Genomic DNA, 18582 nt, shown 5'->3' on the forward strand with positions numbered 1-18582 from the left:
GTAGAAGCTTAGAATGTGAACTAAAGGAACAATGCGGTTTTCATCAATTTTTAAAGATGTATTGCTCTTTTTGGCCACATGATGCAAAGAGCAGACTCGATGGAAAAGACCTTGATGCTGGGGAAGATTGTGGGCAGGAGAAGAGGGCGACAGAGGATGAGATGGTTGGATGGCATTACCCACTCAATGAACAGAAGTTTGAGAAAACCCTGGGAGATAGTGAAGGACAGGGAAGCCTGGTGTGCTGCAGTTCATGGAGTTGCAGAGTCAGATTCGACTTAGCAACTGATCAACGAAAATTGCTATTTTTAAAGCAATGGTTGGTAAACTTTGTCAATTAAAAAAAAAAAAAAAGAAAACAAAAAACAAAAAAAAAGGTATTGACGGAAGTTCCCATCACATACCTTAGTCCTCCAGTATGAGACTGTAGGTTTTGACCTTGTGTCTCTGGAACCAAGCCATGTGGAGTTTGGCCTTCCAGCTGAATGAAGAACAAAGAGAAAAAGTTGTTATACGGGATGTCACTGTAAAATGGCACGTTTTCCCCAGGGTTAGTTTTGTATTTCTTATTTTAGTTTGTAGTACAGAGAGAAATCCAGAAAAAAATCCTTGTTTTCTTAAGATGGTTCAATTATTCTACTGGCAGGAAATGTTCTGCATCCAATTATCGCCCTACAGGAACTCTTTGGAGACCCAGGTTCCCAACCCCTGAATTGCCAGAAGCAGGACAGGCAAGAACCTGCTGACAAAAACATTTATTTATTTATTTATTGCACTTGAAAATATGTGGCTTATTTTAAAATACGTTTTGGTATTGATTTCTCACATAGTTTCACAGTAATAAGAGAATAGGCCCTGTATGATTTCAATACTCTTTAGGCCATGAAACTTTTGCACCTAGTTTTACGTCATGTTCCAGTGTCTCCTGGTTAATAGTCTATGGGAACTTGAATAAAATTTGTATCCTGCTTTTGTGTGAAAATTATATAAGTCTTAATTATGTTGAATTGGTTCACAATTATTTTCATGTCTAGTATATCCTACTTTCCTGTCCATTCTATTAATTTTTGAGAGTTTAATATTGAAATTCCAACTAAAAATCTTAATTTGTCTGCTCTTAAAAAATTGTGATATATAGTGGAACTGTCTGTAACTATTTTCAAAGCCTCATGTAAATGTGTTGTCATACTTTTGTAATTTCAAACAATTTTAAAAAGGAAAATACAATCTTTATTGAAACTTTTCTACTTGTTAGGAGGACATTTCCTAGTTTCCAACATACTGGTCTACAAAGTTATAAGCTTTTGCCTTAGAAGTGTAACGGGGTGACACAGCGACCTGGGAAGGCCGGCCGCCTCTGAGGGCATGGCGGCGTGGAGCCCCGCCGCAGCCTTGCCTCTGGTCCGTGGAACCCGCCAGCTTCCTCCTGTCCACTGTGCCCAGTGCATGTTGTCCTCTCATCCCAAGGGGGAGCTCAAAGTGACCCAAATCCTCACAATTTCCAGGAGGCTGTGGGGGAATGTATAAAAGTTAAATTGGAGGAATTTAAGAAGAAGAGATCTGCCTAGCAGCCAACAGGCACTCAAAGAAGAAATCAAAGGTAGGCACGGATTGCAGATTTTTAAGTCTGTCCCCAAACACTGACCATACCGTGGCTGCTTAGATGTTGTTAGTAAAACACTGGATGAATCTTATTAATAGGGGCTTCCCTTGTGGCTCAGCTGGTAAACAATCTGCCTGCAATGTGGGAGACCTGGGTTAGATCCCTGGCTTGAGAAGATCCCACGCAGAAGGGAAAGACTACCCACTCCAGTATTCTGGCCAGGAGAATTCCATGGACTCTATTGACGGGGTCCAGCCCCGGCTGATCTAGGCTATTCGAAGGAGAGACGGCATAGGCGAGGATCAGGAAACAACTGCTTAATTAAACGTTAATTAAGGATATAAAGAGTAATACAATGAGGATAGCTCAGTAGGAAAATTCAGTGGAGAAAAGAGGCTGAGTAGCTTGGTTTATGCGGGAGACCAATAAAACTTCAAGACAAGAAGTTTGCACCACTTACGTAGGCCGCAGGCGTCCTTCCGTTCTCCGAAAGGAAAGGAGACACTGAGGCCTCCCCGGTCGGATCTTAGAAGCCCAGGCATAATTAGCAAGCATGGCGGGTTCCGCGCTCCAGATGGAGACTCAGCCAGAATTTGAGAGAGAGAGCGACATGGGGAGACCAAGTTTCAGTGAACAAGGCCCGCACTTTATTTTCCAAAGTAGTTTTTATACCTTAAGTTGTGCATAGAGGATAATGGGGGAAGGGGTGGAGTCATGCAAGGACAGCAGTTCCTGGTCCTAATCGAAGCCAGGCTTTCAAACTTATCATATGCAAAAGTTCAGGTGAATTACATCATCTTCTGGCCAGGCGGCCTGTTAACATTTTAAGAAACTTATTTGTCTCTAAAGGTGATTATTCCAAAGTCAGGCACCAGCGTCCAAAAAAACATTGGACAAAGCTGCATTCTTATAGGGCAAAGGTGAGGTAGGCTCAATCAAGAAAAGAATTAACTCAAGGGTCCAAGCTTACAAACATTGAGGCTACTACTTACATTTCTATACACCCATTATATCAATCAATACACTGCCAAGGACACAGTAGGTAAGGAGTATGGAGACTTAGCAGCAAACATTGGCCCAATAAGTGAAAAACCCTTCACCAATACAATTTCTAATCAATCTTTTAACTACTCAAAGGAATCTGTGTTTAGACCATTTAGAACATCTCCTGCCTCTCACAGTTGGGAGGCTCTGAACAATCACATGTGGCCGGAAAAACCTATTCAGGCAGGCTAGAGGATATCCAAAGCAGTTTGTAGTTTAAACACTGTCACACCCAGGAATTATTAACTGGAGCTGTAAGTTAACTCTTTTTTCAGAGAGAGGTAGTGGGGGACAGCCCCCCGTAAAGTCAGAGGTGTAGGTGAAAGCACAAAGCAGAAAGTAGGCAGACTCTGGTTTTGGGGGTAGATGCTCGAGAATTTCCAGGGGGACTCCTGAGGCTCGATCCTACCTTTGCGTATGCCGAGCTTCCTTCCTCATGACCTTTGTCATGGGCGGAGTTCCTCACGCTGGCTCCCGGCAGTGATAGAATTCCAGTTGAGCTATTCCAGATCCTGAAAGATGATGCTGTGGAAAGTGCTGCACTCAATATGCAATATGCCGGCTCCCGGCACTGTATAGACCATGGGGTCACAGAGTTGGACATGACTGAGCGACTTTCACTACTACCACCGTTCTTTCCTGAACATATGACAAAATTTTGTTCAAAGACATTTCCATACTGTAATTATAGAAGAATATGCTATCTATTTAGATGTTAAAAGCAACAACAACAACAAAAACAGGATGTAATTTATGGGGAATCACAGGACTGTTAAACACCTCCCTGCCCCTTGCCCCGCCTTGCTCTTGCTCTGCAGACCTGGACGCTCGTTGCCCCTCCCCTTCCCTGCAGGGATCCGACCAGTGTCCCGACCTGGACGCTCCGCCTCGGAATCTGCACCTGTGCAGTTTCCTGCGGAAGCGGAAGGCCACAAGGGAAGGTCGCCAGGCACCCATTGAGTTTTTTACTTCTAGTGTAAATGTCAACAAAAACAAGACTGGGAGCTGACTGTGGCTCAGATCATGAACTCCTTATTGCCAAATTCAGACTTAAATTGAAGAAAGTAGGGAAAACCACTAGACCATTCAGATATGACCTAAATCAAATCCCTTATGATTATACAGTGAAAGTGAGAAATAGATTTAAGGGCCTAGATCTGATAGAGTGCCTGATGAACTATGGACGGAGGTTCGTGACATTGTACAGGACACAGGGATCAAGACCATCCCCATGGAAAATAAAGGCAAAAAAGCAAAATGGCTGTCTGGGGAGGTCTTACAAGTAGCTGTGAAAAGAAGAGAAGCGAAAAGCAAAGGCGAAAAGGAAAGATATAAGCATCTGAATGCAGAGTCCCAACAAATACCAAGAAGAGATAAGAAAGCCTTTCTGGGTGATCAATGCAGAAATAGAGGAAAACAACAGAATGGGAAAGACTAGAGATCTCTTCAGGAAAATTAGAGATACCAAGGGAACATTTCATGCAAAGATGGGCTTGATAAAGGACAGAAATGGCATGGACGTAACAGAAGCAGAAGATATTAAGAAGAGGTGGCAAGAATACAGAGAAGAACTGTACAAAAAAGATCTTCACAACCCAGATAATCAGGATGGTGTGATCACTCACTTAGAGCCAGACATCCTGGAATGTGAAGTCAAGTGAGCCTGAGAAAGCATCACTACGAACAAAGCTAGTGGAGGTGATTGCATTCCAGTTGAGCTATTTCAAATCCTGAAAGATGATGCTGTGAAAGTGCTGCACTCAATGTGCCAGCAAATTTGAAAACTCAGCAGTGGCCACAGGACTGGAAAAGGTCGGTTTTCATTCCAATCCCAAAGAAAGACAATGCCAAAGAATGCTCAAACTACCACACAATTGCACTCATCTCACATGCTAGTAAAGTAATGCTCAAAATTCTCCAAGCCAGGCTTCAGCAATACGTGAACGGGGAACTTCCAGATGTTCAAGCTGGTTTTAGAAAAGGCAGAGGAACCAGAGATCAAATTTCCAATATCCGCTGGATCATGGAAAAAGCAAGAGTTCCAGAAAAACATCTATTTCTGCTTTATTGACTATGCCAAAGCCTTTGACTGTGTGGATCACAATAAATTGTGGAAAATTCTGAAAGAGATGGGAATACCAGACCACCTGACCTGCCTCTTGAGAAATCTGTATGCAGGTCAGGAAGCAACAGTTAGATCTGGACATGGAACAACAGACTGGTTCCAAATAGAAAAAGGAGTACGTCAAGGCTGTATATTGTCACCCTGCTTATTTAACTTCTAGGCAGAGTACATCATGAGAAACGCTGGGCTGGAAGAAGCACAAGCTGGCATCAAGATTGCTGGGAGAAGTATCAATAACCTCAGATATGCAGATGACACCACCCTTATGGCAGAAGGTGAAGAGGAACTAAAAAGTCTCTTGGTGAAGGTGGAGAGTGAAAAAGTTGGCTTAAAACTCAACATTCATAAAACGAAGATCAAGGCATATGGTCCCATCACTTCATGGGAAATAGATGGGGAAACAGTGGAAACAGTGTCAGACTTTATTTTTTGGGGCTCCAAAATCACTGCAGATGGTGACTGTAGCCATGAAATTAAAAGACGCTTACTCCTTGGAAGAAAAGTTATGACCAACCTAGATAGCATATTGAAAAGCAGAGACATTACTTTGCCAACTAAGGTCCGTCTAGTCAAGGCTATGGTTTTTCCAGTGGTCATGTATGGATGTGAGAGTTGGACTGTGAAGAAAGCTGAGCGCCGAAGAATTGATGCTTTTGCAGAGTGGTGTTGGAGAAGACTCTTGAGAGTCCCTTGGTCTGCAAGGAGACCCAACCAGTCCATTCTGAAGGAGATCAGTCCTGGGATTTCTTTGGAAGGAATGATGCTAAAGCTGAAACTCCAGTACTTTGGCTACCTCGTGGGAAGAGTTGACTCATTGGAAAAGACTCTCATACTGGGAGGGATTGGGGGCAGGAGGAGAAGGGGACGACAGAGGATGAGATGGCTGGATGGCATCACTGACTCGATGGACGTGAGTCTGAGTGAACTGTGGGAGTTGGTGATGGACAGGGAGGCCTGGCGTGCTGCGATTCACGGTGTCACAAAGAGTCGGACACGACTGAGCTACTGAACTGAACTGAACTTAGTTGTAAACGTGTGGTGCGCGCTTAGCCGTCCAACCAGCCCTCGCCAGCCCATCTTCAGGGTCCTGCTGGTTCTGTGGAAGTAATATCCCAATTCCCTTTCGCCCGCCCCAAATAAACCCAGAGGCCGCGGTTGCAGGTCGAGTATTCGAAATAGCTCTGAGGCTTGTCCTTGCCGTTTGCTTTTCGGCCTTCGGCCCCAGAGACACCGCCTTTCGGGATATTTTCCTGCTTAAAACTTAACCGTTAGTACCTACGCCCTGCCTTGTAAAGTCCTGGGGGCGAGGGGGATTCGGACACGCCCACCTCCACCGCCTCACCCTGTCGGCCCCTGGAGGTCGCGTGGACAGCCCCGCTCCCGGAGAAGCCGCGTCCTCTCCCCTGTCCTGCGATTCTGGAGAGCCCGCCCGGCCCGAGACCCCCCTCTCTCCCAGCCTCTCTGCCCTCGCATCTCCTCAGGCCAATCGTTCTGCCCCACAGGCCTCCCTTCCTGGTCAGTCCCTTTTCCTCACCCCTGGGCTGGACGTGTGACACCCAGCGTTTTTCCGTCACGAGTCCGTCTCGTTGGAAAATGTGCTCTTTTGATAGGTGGGCATTTCATTTACTCAACATTTCTGTAGATACGTGGGCGAGGGGGATCTGAAGAAGCAGTGACTGAGAGTGCAAGGCAAAGTCAGAAGTGGAAAACAATGAGAGAACCGACGGGGTCGCCCAGGATGGCTGAGGCAGTTGCAAAGGGATGGTAAAATGAAATAGAGTTAGCCCTTAAAGTAGCGGGTGGGTGAAAGAATAATGGACAAAGGCATGGTATTTCCAGGAGCTGGAGACAAGGAGACAGGGGCCTTGCGTCTGCGGTAGGAGGGCTGACAGGGGTGATCCTAGGAGAGAAACAGGGATAGATATTGACTAGAAGAGAAGAGAAGGAAGTAAGCCTAGACACCTGGAGTGCCCCAGAGTGGGAGTGTAAGAGGGAGAGAAGGGGTGTGACAAGAAGGTAGAGAGGGAGCAGAGTTGGACAAAGAGACAGATGTATAGATATTTAGGACAATTAGAAGGGTGGGCGTGGGGAGAAGAGCAGCAAGAGGAGAAAAAGTTGCAGAGAGGGGCAGTACAGGTGTGAGGGAAGAAATAGGAGGGCAGAAACAGCATCCCACCCGAGGCAGTGGACACCAAAGGACTGTTCCACACAGTGAGGTCTTCCTGTTTTTGTGGTTGTCGCAAACGAAGGGGGGATGTTGATTCTAAGCCTTAAGCAGCCTGTTTTCCACTTGCAAGATCAACTTCTAAAAACTTACATTGTCTGAGGAAGAAGCTGGGAAGAAGAGGGAAAAAGGAAAGAAAACAGGAATGGCTCTTTCTCAGGTAAAATCATATTCTCAGTTGATTCTCAGTCTGTCCTTCCTGAAATCCCTTCTTTGGACTTACTAGTCATGTCTGACTCTGAAGTATCCTTCCTGACACCCGTACATGCACACTCACCAGGGAACTTCCCTCAGGGCCTGTCGTCTCCACTTGGATCCCATCTCCCCATGACCCAGTGGCCTGGACCTTGTATGGAGGGCACCATCTTGGGCAGGGCTTCTCACCCACAGGCTTGAGAAGGGGTCTCAGTGCTGTTGGGCAGCAGGGATTGCCTCGGGTCCTTCTGGATGTGCAGTCTGCTCTCTGTCAATCAGGATTAAGAAGCTGTGGGTGGAAATCAGGTACTAACATGCACAGTACCTGGTAAAGTCTGGAAGTAGACCTAAAAAGAGAAATTTGTTCTAACGTAATTGAAGCTAAGTGAGTGAGTCACTGACTTCAAAATCTTGATTGGAAATAGGATGGAAAGTTCAGAATCAGGTATCAGTGATAGAGGGTGTGCTATTCCATCATCTGTTTGAATCTGTGACATGAATCTAAATCTCTGAGAGCTGGAAATTCACTTTCATTGCCTTCATTCTTCAGATTTTGTCTTTTCACGGTGTTCATTTTGTGGTTTGGCACAGAGATGCTTTTACTTTTGATGCAGGTGAAGTTTCCTCTTCATTGTTTAACTCAGAGATTCACCATTTGTTATGACAACTGTCTTTTTTCCACTGGGTTTTCTTGGCATCCTTGTCATTAGATTTTAAATATATGCAAATGGTTGTTTCTGAACATTCTCTTCTGTTCCCTTGGTTTATAAATCTGTGTTTATGCCAATACTACACCATCTGGATAATATCGTGATATGGCTTGAAATTTTAAAAAGGGTGGCCTTCATCTTGCATCTTTGTACTTATTGAAGAGTATTTTTGCAGTTTGTGGTCCCATTGAGAATCTTTATGAGTTCTGGCAAGTTTTTTCTATTTCTGCAAACATTTCTATTGTAAGTTTCATAATGAATTCATTAAATCTGTGGAGCACATTGAGTAACTTGGAAATATAGAGTACTGAGATTTCCAGTCTATGACTACTAGATTTATTTGTTTATTTTGGATTTCTTTTAGAAATGGTTAAATAGTTTTCAGTGTATATATTTCACCTCCTTGGTGAATTATTCCTAAATATTTCACCCATTTTTAATACAATAGTAAATAAAATTGTTATGTGATTTTCTTTTAACATTGTTCATTGTGTACAGAAATGCAGCTGATTTGCACGTTGACTTTTGTATCCTGCAAGTTTGCCAAAGCTGCTATTTGATGTGGCAGGGGTTTTTTTGTGTCTGTGTGGAATCTACAGTTTATACATAAAAGACCTTGTCCTCTAGGGAAGAAGGTAACTTTCTAATTTTTCACTTTAGGAAGCTTTGATTTCTTTTTCTTGTCTAATTGCTCTGGTTAGGGGTTTCAGTCCTTTGTTGAACAGTGATGCAGAGTGTGCGTCCTTGCCTTCTTCCCGATCTCAGAGGAAAAGTTTTCAGTCTTTCACCATTGAGAACAATGTTAGGTGTGCTCTTTTCATACATCACATATTTTAGTTTGAGATACTTGTTTTGGAAACAAAACAAACCCCCCAAATGGACGGGAATGTATGAAAAATGAGAACAGAGATGAGATTTCAGGGCAGAGAGGAAAGCACAACATTAATAGTGGTTGGAAACCTCTTGTAATGTACATAGAGATGATAGCTTACAGTGAACAACGTCAGATTCATGATCTCCGAAGAAGATGATATAGCTTTGGGACCAGGGACCAGGCTTGATCACTCAAGAGCTTTTGTGTAGCAGAGTTTTATTAAAGTATGAAATGGGACAGAGAAAGCTTCTGACATAGACATCAGAAGGGGGATGGAGAATGCCCCCCCTCGCTAGTCTTAGCAAGGGAGCTATATATTTTCTCAATTAGTTATTACAGTAAGTCAAAATTATGTCTCAAGGTTGTAAAGGTCTTACCAGACCCATGCCCAGAATTTACATTTCAAGATGACAGGATTAATCAGAAGGTTCTCAAGGAGAAACATGTCCTCAAGGAGGATACATTGTTGTTATATTATCTTCAGTTCAGTTCAGTTGCTCAGTCGAGTCCGACTCTTTGCGACCCCATGAATTGCAGCACACCAGGCCTCCCTGTCCATCACCAACCCCCGGAGTTCACTCAAGCTCATGTCCATTGAGTCGGTGATGCCACCCAGCCATCTCATCCTCTGTTGTCCCCTTCTCCTCCTGCCCCCAATCCCTCCCAGCATCAGAGTCTTTTCCAGTGAGTCAACTTGAAAGGTTGTTGTTGAATCAGGCAAAGACACTGGGATTCTTAGCCCCCAAAGGAGAATTCAATCCGGGACCAGAAACGAGGCTTGATCGCTCAGAGCTTTTGTGTAATAAAGTTTTATTAAAGTATAAAGGTGATAGAGAAAGCTTCTGACATAGGCATCAGAAGGGGGCAGAAAGAGTACCCCCCTCTTAGTCTTCAGCTGGATGTTATATATCACTAGCAGTCTGTTAATGAAAGAAAGGAATGTCTTAAAATTCAGAATGGCACCAGGCCCCTCACCGATAAGATGTATTTTGGGATAATCTTGGCAGCAAATGGTTTATCCTGGGCCATAAAATGATTAACTTGAATCTTGAAGAAGGGCAGACCACCATACAAATAGTTTCATTTACATAGATTAGGGGAACAATATCTGAGTATAACATATTGGTTTGTCAAGTAGGTTCTGAGCCAAAAGGCTGAAGGGACTTGAAGACAGAGTTTGGGGTAAAAGCATAGTCCATTAACATAGCTTAAGACAAACATTTCCATAAGAAAAAGGCATTGGTTATCTCTAGGTTTGAGAATAGTTATCTTCAGGTGAAACCAGGTGTCATTATGGCAACACAGTATTTTAAGAGAAACCTCCTTTTAAATTTGTATAGAGAAGGAAAAAATATCACTAGTTTGTTTCCTCCTGCCCCTTAAGAGAGAGAAAAATGTCTGACACTTGCAGGCTATTTCCTCCATTTGGAGACCCCTGGCCTTCCTGCCTGCTCTTATTCCCCCCTTTTCTTTTAGGAGAATTATGTTGCCTAGGGAAAAGGGGCGTCTTTTTTGTTCCATAACTGCTTCCGAGCTGAGAAGGGACGTTGTCCCTAAATTGGTGAGGCAACATATTCTCCTAATCCTCATATTGAGGATATCTGATCCAGGGGCCCCAAGTAGTAGTTGGAGGAAGCTGTAGCAGTAGCAGGAGTTTGAGCAACCATTTGTAACTTAAAAGCTTTTATGTGGCTAGAAACAAATCTAGTTACACAGTTACAGATGTAAGGCAACATAGTCATTAAAACAAGCTAAAATCAAAATTAAAATTCACATTATGTTTATAGTTAAAGTGCAACGTGTTGCACCAGTTCATTTTAGGGTTGGTAGATGTCATCAAATGAAGAAGAGGCATCGCATGTGATTATTTTTGAAGGTAGAGACTTGGAGAAAGTCTTTTCTTTTAAGTGGAGATGTCCACCACGGGAAACCTTCCACTGATGAAGAGGGGAGTGTTCTACAGACCCAGCAGTTAGACTGATTGTGGAATGCAGGGTAGGAGTGAGCCCAGGAGAAGAAGGCATTGTCTTGAGGATCAAACGGTACACTCAGGATTTTTGGAGTCAGCAGAAGTAGGCTCACATAGGTTATCAGGCCCATCTGAAAAGTACAAAATCAGAGTATAGAAAGTAAAGACATAAAAAGATGTCACTTAGTTTTGGTCATGGTGTCACCTCTTAACTCGAGTGTGATGTACCCACGAATCAATTTCTGGCACTTTGACAGCTGTGGGAGAAGAAAGAATAACCTGGTAAGGGCCTTCCCAGAGGGGCTCGAGGGATGGGCCCCCAGATCCCAATGTTTTTATGAGGACCTCAGTTTTTGGCTCAAAGAGAGACTTGTTTGACTCAGAGGAGGGGTCAGGAGTTGTCTCCCAGAGTCCTGTTAATGCCTGTTGAAAAGCTGAGAGCTGAGTTACATAACTAATTAATTCCAAGGTTTTAGGGTCTATAACAATGTCTGTGCATAAGAAAGGCCTTTCATAAATATATTTAAAGGGGGACAGTCCCTCATTAAAGCTATGGGTAGGACTAATCCAATTGTCCTGCGTCTCTTGGGTTAATTTGTGCAGATGTCTTTTGATAATGTCATTAGCTTTTTCAACCTTTCCTGAGGATTGGGGTCTCCAGGAACAGTGTAAGTGTATTTTATTCCTAGAACTTTAGATACCCCTGAGTTACAGCAGCTTTAAAGGCAGAGCCATTGGCACTCTGAAGGCTCCGTGGCAGCCCAGACCTGGGGATAATTTTATGGATTAAAATCTTTATAACCTGCTTAGCCTGTTCACTAAGACAGGGAAAAGCCTCAATCCATCCAGTAAAAGTATCTACCCAAACTTGTAAGCAAGAATATCAAATAGTTTTTGGCCTATGAGTAAAATCAATTTCGCAGTCCTCTCCAGGATACTTCCCACTTCGTTGTAATCCAGATTTTGCTAGCTTTTTAGTCTTTGGGTTATTTTTCTGACAAACCTCACACCTTTTGATAATATTTTTTAAAGTTTTCATTACATTTTAACCTTCAAACAAACGAGAAGCTATTTGGTAAGTACTCTCTGCACCCAAATGAAAACTCTGATGTAAACCCATAAGAATTTTTCCACTGAGCATTTTCAGGATTATTAATCGTCCATCTTCGGACTGTAACCATCCTTTATCAGTAATCTTTGTTCCTCGTTTCTCATATCTTTCTAATTTTTCCTCAGTATATTGTGGTTTTTCCTGTTCCACAGGACCTGTCCAAATCAAAGGCGTCTGCAGTGAAGGGGTTTCATAAAGTGTCGCTTTTCTGGCTTGACAGTCAGCCAGCTGATTACCTTCGGCTACTTCCATCCCTGCTGTGCCCTTTGCAATGTTTAACAACTACTTCTTTAGGACAATATATAGCAGTTAAAAGTCTTTCGACCTCTCTGAAGTGTTTAATAGGTTCTCCTGTTGCTGTTTTAACCTGTCTTTCTTTCCATATTGCAGCATGAGCATGTAAAGTCAAAGAAGCATACTTAGAATCTGTGTAGATATTTACCCACTGTCCTTGGCTTAACTCTAGAGCTCTGGTCAGAGCCACAAGCTCCGCTAACTGAGCACTGGTTTCCTGGGGGAGAGATTTTGCTTCTGAAACCTATTCAGCAGTCACCAAGGTGTAACCTGCTTTACGCTTTCCATCCCGAACAAAAGAACTGCCATCTGTAAATATTTCCATGTCAGGATTGTCTAATGGGGCATCCATTAGATCTTCCTGAGCTGCCTAGTTTAAAGTTGGGAATTGGGAACAATCGTGATCAGGTGTTGCATTTTCCTTCTCAGGAAGGAAAGTGGCAGGATTAATGTTTCCACAAACTTTAAGCTTAGTTACTGGTCCTTCTAACAACAGTGACTGATATTTAAGAAGCCTATTGTCTGTCATCCAAATATTAACCTTAGAATTTAAGATTCCACTCACATCATGGGAAGTCAGTACAGTAAGATTTTGTCCATTAATTATTTTTAAAGGTTCAGGTGTTAATAAAGTTGCTGCCCCAATTACTCTTAGGCAGTGGGGCCACCCACGTGAAATTACATCTAATTTTCTGCTTAGATAAGCAATAGGTTGCTGGTGAGGCCCTCAGAGTTGTGTCAAAACTCCCAAGGCCATACCTTTTCTTTCAGTGACAAACAAATTAAATTGTGACCCTGTGGGCAAGCTCAGAGCTGGAGCTTGCAAGAGAGCAGTCTGAAGAACCTTAAAAGCCTTTTGAGTTTCTGGAGACCAAACCAGTTTGTCAGTTTGGGCCTGCTGAGTTTTAGCTATAAGTTTATGTAAAGGCCGGGCAAGTTCCCCATAACCCAGAATCCAAATATGACAGTAACCTGTGATTCCCCAAAATCCTCTCAATTGTCTTAAAGTCATAGGTAGGGGATGATTTAGTATAGGTTTAATTCTCTCAGGGCCTATGGCCCTAATCCCTTATGATATGATTAGGCCTAGATATCTAACCTATGGTTGACAAAGCTGAGCCTATTCTCTTGATGCCTTGTAACCACAGCCTGTCAGAAAGTTTAAGAAATCTTCTGAGACTCCTGAACAAGCTTCCTCTGTCTCAGCACAGAGAAAAATATCATCAATATATTGTAACACCACCGCTTCAGAGCTATTAAAGTTTTGTAGATCCCGTGACAAACTTTGTCCAAATAAGTGCTGACTGTCACGAAATCCCTGGGGCAAAACTGTCCAGGTTAACTGAGAAGCTGGCTGTGTAGGGTCTTCAAAAGCAAATAGAAATTGACTTTCTTCCACCAAAGGCACTGAATACAAGGCATCTTTTAAATCAACTACTGAGAAGTATTTGGTTCGCTTAGGAATTTCAGACAATAGAGTATAAGGATTAGGCACCACGGGGTGTAAAGGAACTGCAACCTCATTTATTATTCGTAAATCTTGAACTAGTCTCCATTTACCATTTGATTTTTTTATACCCCAAATAGGAGTGTTGTAAGGACTGTTACAGGGAAATAATAGTCCCTGCTCCTTTAAATTTTCGATGATGGGTTTTAACCCTTCCTTCACCTCAGGTTTCAGTGGATACTGTTTCTTATGTGGAAATAAGTGCAGGTCTTTGAGCTTGACAACTACAGGAATAGCATTTTGTGCTCAACCCACAGATTTTCCATCAGCCCATACTCTAGGATTTACATTTTGTTCAACTGAAGGGAGAGAAAGGGAGGGCTCCATATTTATGAAAAGAGAGGCTTGGACCTTGTTTAGTATATCCCTCCCCAAAAGGGGTGAGGGAGATTCTGGCACGATCAGAAACTCTTGTGAAAATAGAATCCCAGTTGCAAGATAAAGAATAACTGAAATAATACCTTTTGGCTCGTCCAGACAGTCCCATTATGGAAGCAGATCGGGAAGAAAGTGGGCCAGGGGCTTCAGTAAGCACAGAGTAAGTTGCTGCAGTATCTAAAAGGAAATCGACGGATTGGCCCCCCACAATTATTAATACCCGGAGTTCCTCAGGTGTAATTAGGACGGGAGCTTGTGTGGGGACCCCCGGGCACCTCGGTCCTGATTGTCTTGAGAGTCCGGCCCCGGAGACCTAGGCTTCTGAGGGCAGTCTCTCTTCCAGTGTGGTCCTTCGTAGACCAGACATGGAGCTGGGGGCGGCTTAGATGCCTGAGGCAGCTTAGATGCCTGAGGGCAATCCCGCTTGAGGTGCCCCTCCTTTCCACAGTAATAGCAAGCCCATCCCTTTTTACCTGGGTCCCTCTGGGCATTTTTTTCAGGCTGTTTAAGAACGATTTTCATAGCCATGTCGAAGGCTTCCGCCTTTTCCTGTGTCCTTTTTTGCCTTTGTTTCTTTTCCTGATATTCCCTACCATAATAGACTGTCTGAGCCAGTTGTAACAGTGTCTAAAGACTGATTTGGTCTATACGCCCGTTTTAATAGCTTAGGGCGGATATCTGGAGCCAACTGAGTGAGAAATCTATCTTTTGAGATCACTTTTTCCTAGTTCCTTACAGAACCAGTCTAATTGTAAAACAGTATTATACTTAAGAGACCTTCCAACTGGCCACCGTTCGCCGTCCTCCAATGGATACCGTGGCCATGCTGTATCACATAGGAAGACCAGGTGTGTCTTCTTTAAGCCCTGGGGATCAAATCTATCCCAGTTTTTCAGGATACAGTTCAAAGGAGTGAGGCTGGAATTGTTAGCTCCCGTCTGTGCGAGAGAAAAAAAGCGACCAGCGCCATTTTTTCTACCGGAGGCGTCCCTCCGTGCTCTAGATGGGGGTGTAGACAGACTTTACACCAAAAGCTTTTCCTTCCTGGTCGGATTTAGTTTGTCCCTTACCGACGTAGGCGCTGTCCGCGTCTCTCCCGGTTCTACAACCGAGATGGGGTGGGGATGTACCTGGGGTAGACCTGATAGCATCCCTACTTGACTTCCAGCTCTTCACCTTTAACCTTGCTTCCTCTGATGTCACCGGGGTGAATCAGAGTAACCTTCTGGAATGTATCCCAAGCTAAGACCTGAGTGCCTGTGCATGACCTTGAGTATATTCCTGACCACAATAAGACTGAAACGAACATGAAGTTGAGATGTTCTTACCAAGCATTACCACACCAGTATAGGAGCCTCCATCTGGCCCACTAAGAGCCAGTGTTACCAAAGGAAAAAAAAACCATTGCAGTCCCAATCTGAGTCACCTTTAACCTCAGAGATGTTCTTGGAGCTAGAGCTCCATCTAGCTTCCAAACTTTCGATTCCTAGCGAGGCTAGGCGCTTTCTTGACTACCAATCTAAATTTGGGACCTAAGCCACAGTACACAGTAGCACTATAGATCACCAGTCCCTTGAAAGTCTATGATCTGATAGATTAGGTTAGTACTTCTAATTCCCAAGGAGTTATGAAACGGTCAAAGAGACCGAAAAATTTGACCAAGTAGGGAGAGTTCGGTCCACACGCTTTGTCCATTTCTGGTCAGTTTCTGAAGGAGACATTGGGTGCCTCTTGGCATTGGCAGGTCGGTATAAACCCCCGACAGGTTTCTGCCATAAGCCGTATGAGATCACCGTGGAACCGCAGAGTAGGGCTCCTCACTTGCTTCTCGCAGGGCATGTCATTCATTCACACAAGCACACCGGAGCGTTAGTAAAGCACACCAGAAAAAGTGTTCGCTAAGAGAACAAAGAACTAGAGCTCCAAGCTTCCTTACCTTGTCCTGAAGGATCCCGGACGAGCCCCCAAGATGAAAGGTTATTGTTGAATCACGCAAAGACACCGAGATTCTTGGCCCCCAGAGGAGAAGAATTCAATCCGGGGCCAGAGACGAGGCTTGATCGCTCAGAGCTTTTGTGTAATAAAGTTTTATTAAAGTATAAAGGAGATAGAGAAAGCTTCTGACATAGGCATCAGAAGGGGGCAGAAAGAGTAACCCCCTGCTAGTCTTCAGCTGGATGTTATATATTACTAGCAGTCTGTTAATGAAAGAAAGGAATGTCTTAATATTCAGAATGGCACCAGGCCGCTCACCCATAAGATGTATTTTGGGATAATCTTGGCAAGCAAATGGTTTATCCTGGGCCATAAAATGATTAACTTGAATCTTGAAGAAGGGCAGACCACCATACAGTTTCATTTACATAGATTAGGGGAACAATATCTGAGTATAACATACTGGTTTGTCAAGTAGGTTCTGAGCCAAGAGGCAGAACCAACTAGAAGACAGAGTTTGGGGGTAAATGCATAGTACATTAGCATAGCTTAAGACAAACATTTCCATAAGAAAAAGGCATTGGTTATCACTAGGTTTGAGAATAGTTAACTTCAGGTGAAACCAGGTGTCATTATGGCAACACAGTATTTTAAGAGAAACCTCCTTTTAAATTTGTATAGAGAAGGAAAAAATATCACTAGTTTGTTTCCTCCTGCCGCTAAAGACAAAAATGTCTGACACTTGCAGGTTATTTCCTCCTTTTGGAGACCCCTGGCCTTCCTGCCTGTTGCCCTCTCAAACTCTTTGCACGAGGTGGCCAAAGTATTGGAGTTTCAGCCTCAGCTGAAGCTTGAAGTTTTACCTGAGCTGTGTTACAGAAGGTAACTTAGTGCTGTCAAGGTAACAGGCCCCGCCCCCCTCCGCGGCCCGCCCCTCCCACGAACTCTGCGCACAGCGGTGCTCGCCCCGCCCCGGGTAGGAAGCCTCAGCTCAGCTCTAATACCAAAAGCCCTTTCACACAGAGCCGGAAGTTGGAAAGCGCGGAGCCGAGGTCCCCGAGCTGCGCCTAAGCTTCCTTCTAGAGTAAGTTTGAAGAGCTCGCCACCCCTCAAATCCACACCTCCGACCCCGCTCACTCGTTCTCATGCCAGCGACCTGAAAACCGTGGCACCCGGTGCTCGGCACCGAATAAACGCTGCCGCTGCCGTTGGCGGCCCAGTTATCTTTTCGTTTGGGTTTTAAGTGTTGCTGAGGCGGTTTCGGCCCTCGGTCCGCGTAGACACCGCCTCTGGCGACATTTTCCTGCTTAAAACCCTTTTTTACCTCTGGCCTCGCCAAGTAAAGCCCTCGCTCGCGAGTTGGAGTCACGCCCGCCGCATCGCCTTCTCCACTGCGGGAGGCAGAGCCCAGATAGGCCGCGCGCCCTCTCCCCGGTCCCGGGATTCCGGAGAGCCCGCCCCGCTCCTGAGGCCCCTCTCTCCCAGCCCGTCTGTCCTCACGTCTCCTGAGGCCGGTCCTTCTGCCCCGCAGCAGGCCCCTTTCCTGTCAGCCCGTCCCCTCACCCCGCGTAGGGTAGGTGACCTGGTCCAGCCTTGTGACAGCCAGTGCTGTTCCATGCCCAGTTCAGCTCGGTCGGAAAAGGTGATCTTCCGGTCCGGGGGCGTCTCGTTCTGTGGCCCACTCAGTAAATTCAGGAGGCAGGAGGATCAGGAGAAGCAGAGTCAGAAGGACTGAGAGAAATAACTGCAACTGAGGAGAAAAGCATCAGGGAGAACCAATGGGAAAACAGAATGGTTGAGGGATTTGCAAAGGGATAGTCAAGTCAAAGAGGTTAAGCCTTGAAAATAGCCAAGTGAGTAAAATAGAGAAGTATTAATAAATTAGAAAGCCAGATCTCCAGGGATTGGAAAACAGCGTAGGGAGAACTGCCCTGTATCAGTGATGAGAGCGGGGAGGCGAAGGGCGATGAGGACATCAGAGGTGGAGAGTCCCTAACTGGGTTTTGGCCGGGTTTGAGTCCAGGCCTCTTGGGTTACAGTCCGGAGTTGTGTTTTCACCCGGATGGAGTCCCGCCACAAGGGTTCAAGTCTCAATCTGAGGTGGCAGGTTTTCTGGTGCTGGCAGAGAAAGAGGTAAGGAGCAGAGGAAGAAAGGGCTGGAAAGAAGCATAGCCACATGGCCTGCCAGAGAGTTGGGAGGAAGGGAGAGTCACAGCAAGAGAAGGGGAGTAATCTGGCGCGCAGAGAGGGAGCCGAAATGGGGGAAGAAAGAGGCCAACACAGGTATGGATTTTTGAAAGACTCAGGAAGGTTGTAGAGAGAGAGCGTTTCGAGCGGGAACGAATTGCAGCAGCCTGGGACAGGACACGTGTGAGGGAGGAAATAGGACAGGGACAGCAGGAGAGCAGAGGGAGAGAAAAAGAGACCCAGATGAAATAGGTAGATAGGTGAACAGAGGGGTAGGCTCGATCCAGGTGTGGCCAGTTGTTTGGATACAGATGATTTTTTTAGTTATACAGAGGAGGCTGAGAATTTCAAAACTCCTGTCTATAAGGCTTGTGTCTTTTTTTTTTATTACTTGTGGCAGAAGATGACTTTCATTTGCAAACCCTG

At 44.6% G+C, this 18582-nt stretch overlaps 1 protein-coding gene across 10 annotated transcripts in view; it reads left to right on the forward strand.

Annotated features, from left to right (window-relative positions):
• The first annotated feature begins 16869 nt into the window (after positions 1 to 16869).
• LOC102398622 (zinc finger protein 665) overlaps positions 16870 to 18582 on the forward strand; it is a 41299-nt gene continuing 39586 nt past the window's right edge. For 5 of the 10 annotated variants that reach the window (XM_045163280.1, XR_006640186.1, XR_006546100.2 and 2 more), the window contains exon 1: positions 16905 to 17053. The gene's annotated coding sequence lies outside the window, so the exon portion shown is untranslated. Of the gene's footprint in view, positions 17054 to 17120; positions 18103 to 18582 lie in introns of those variants that run through there. The other 5 variants (XR_006546104.2, XR_006640188.1, XR_006640187.1 and 2 more) reach the window with 5 other exon arrangements.

Source organism: Bubalus bubalis, chromosome 18 (assembly GCF_019923935.1).
Source record: "Bubalus bubalis isolate 160015118507 breed Murrah chromosome 18, NDDB_SH_1, whole genome shotgun sequence".
NCBI lineage: Eukaryota > Metazoa > Chordata > Mammalia > Artiodactyla > Bovidae > Bubalus > Bubalus bubalis.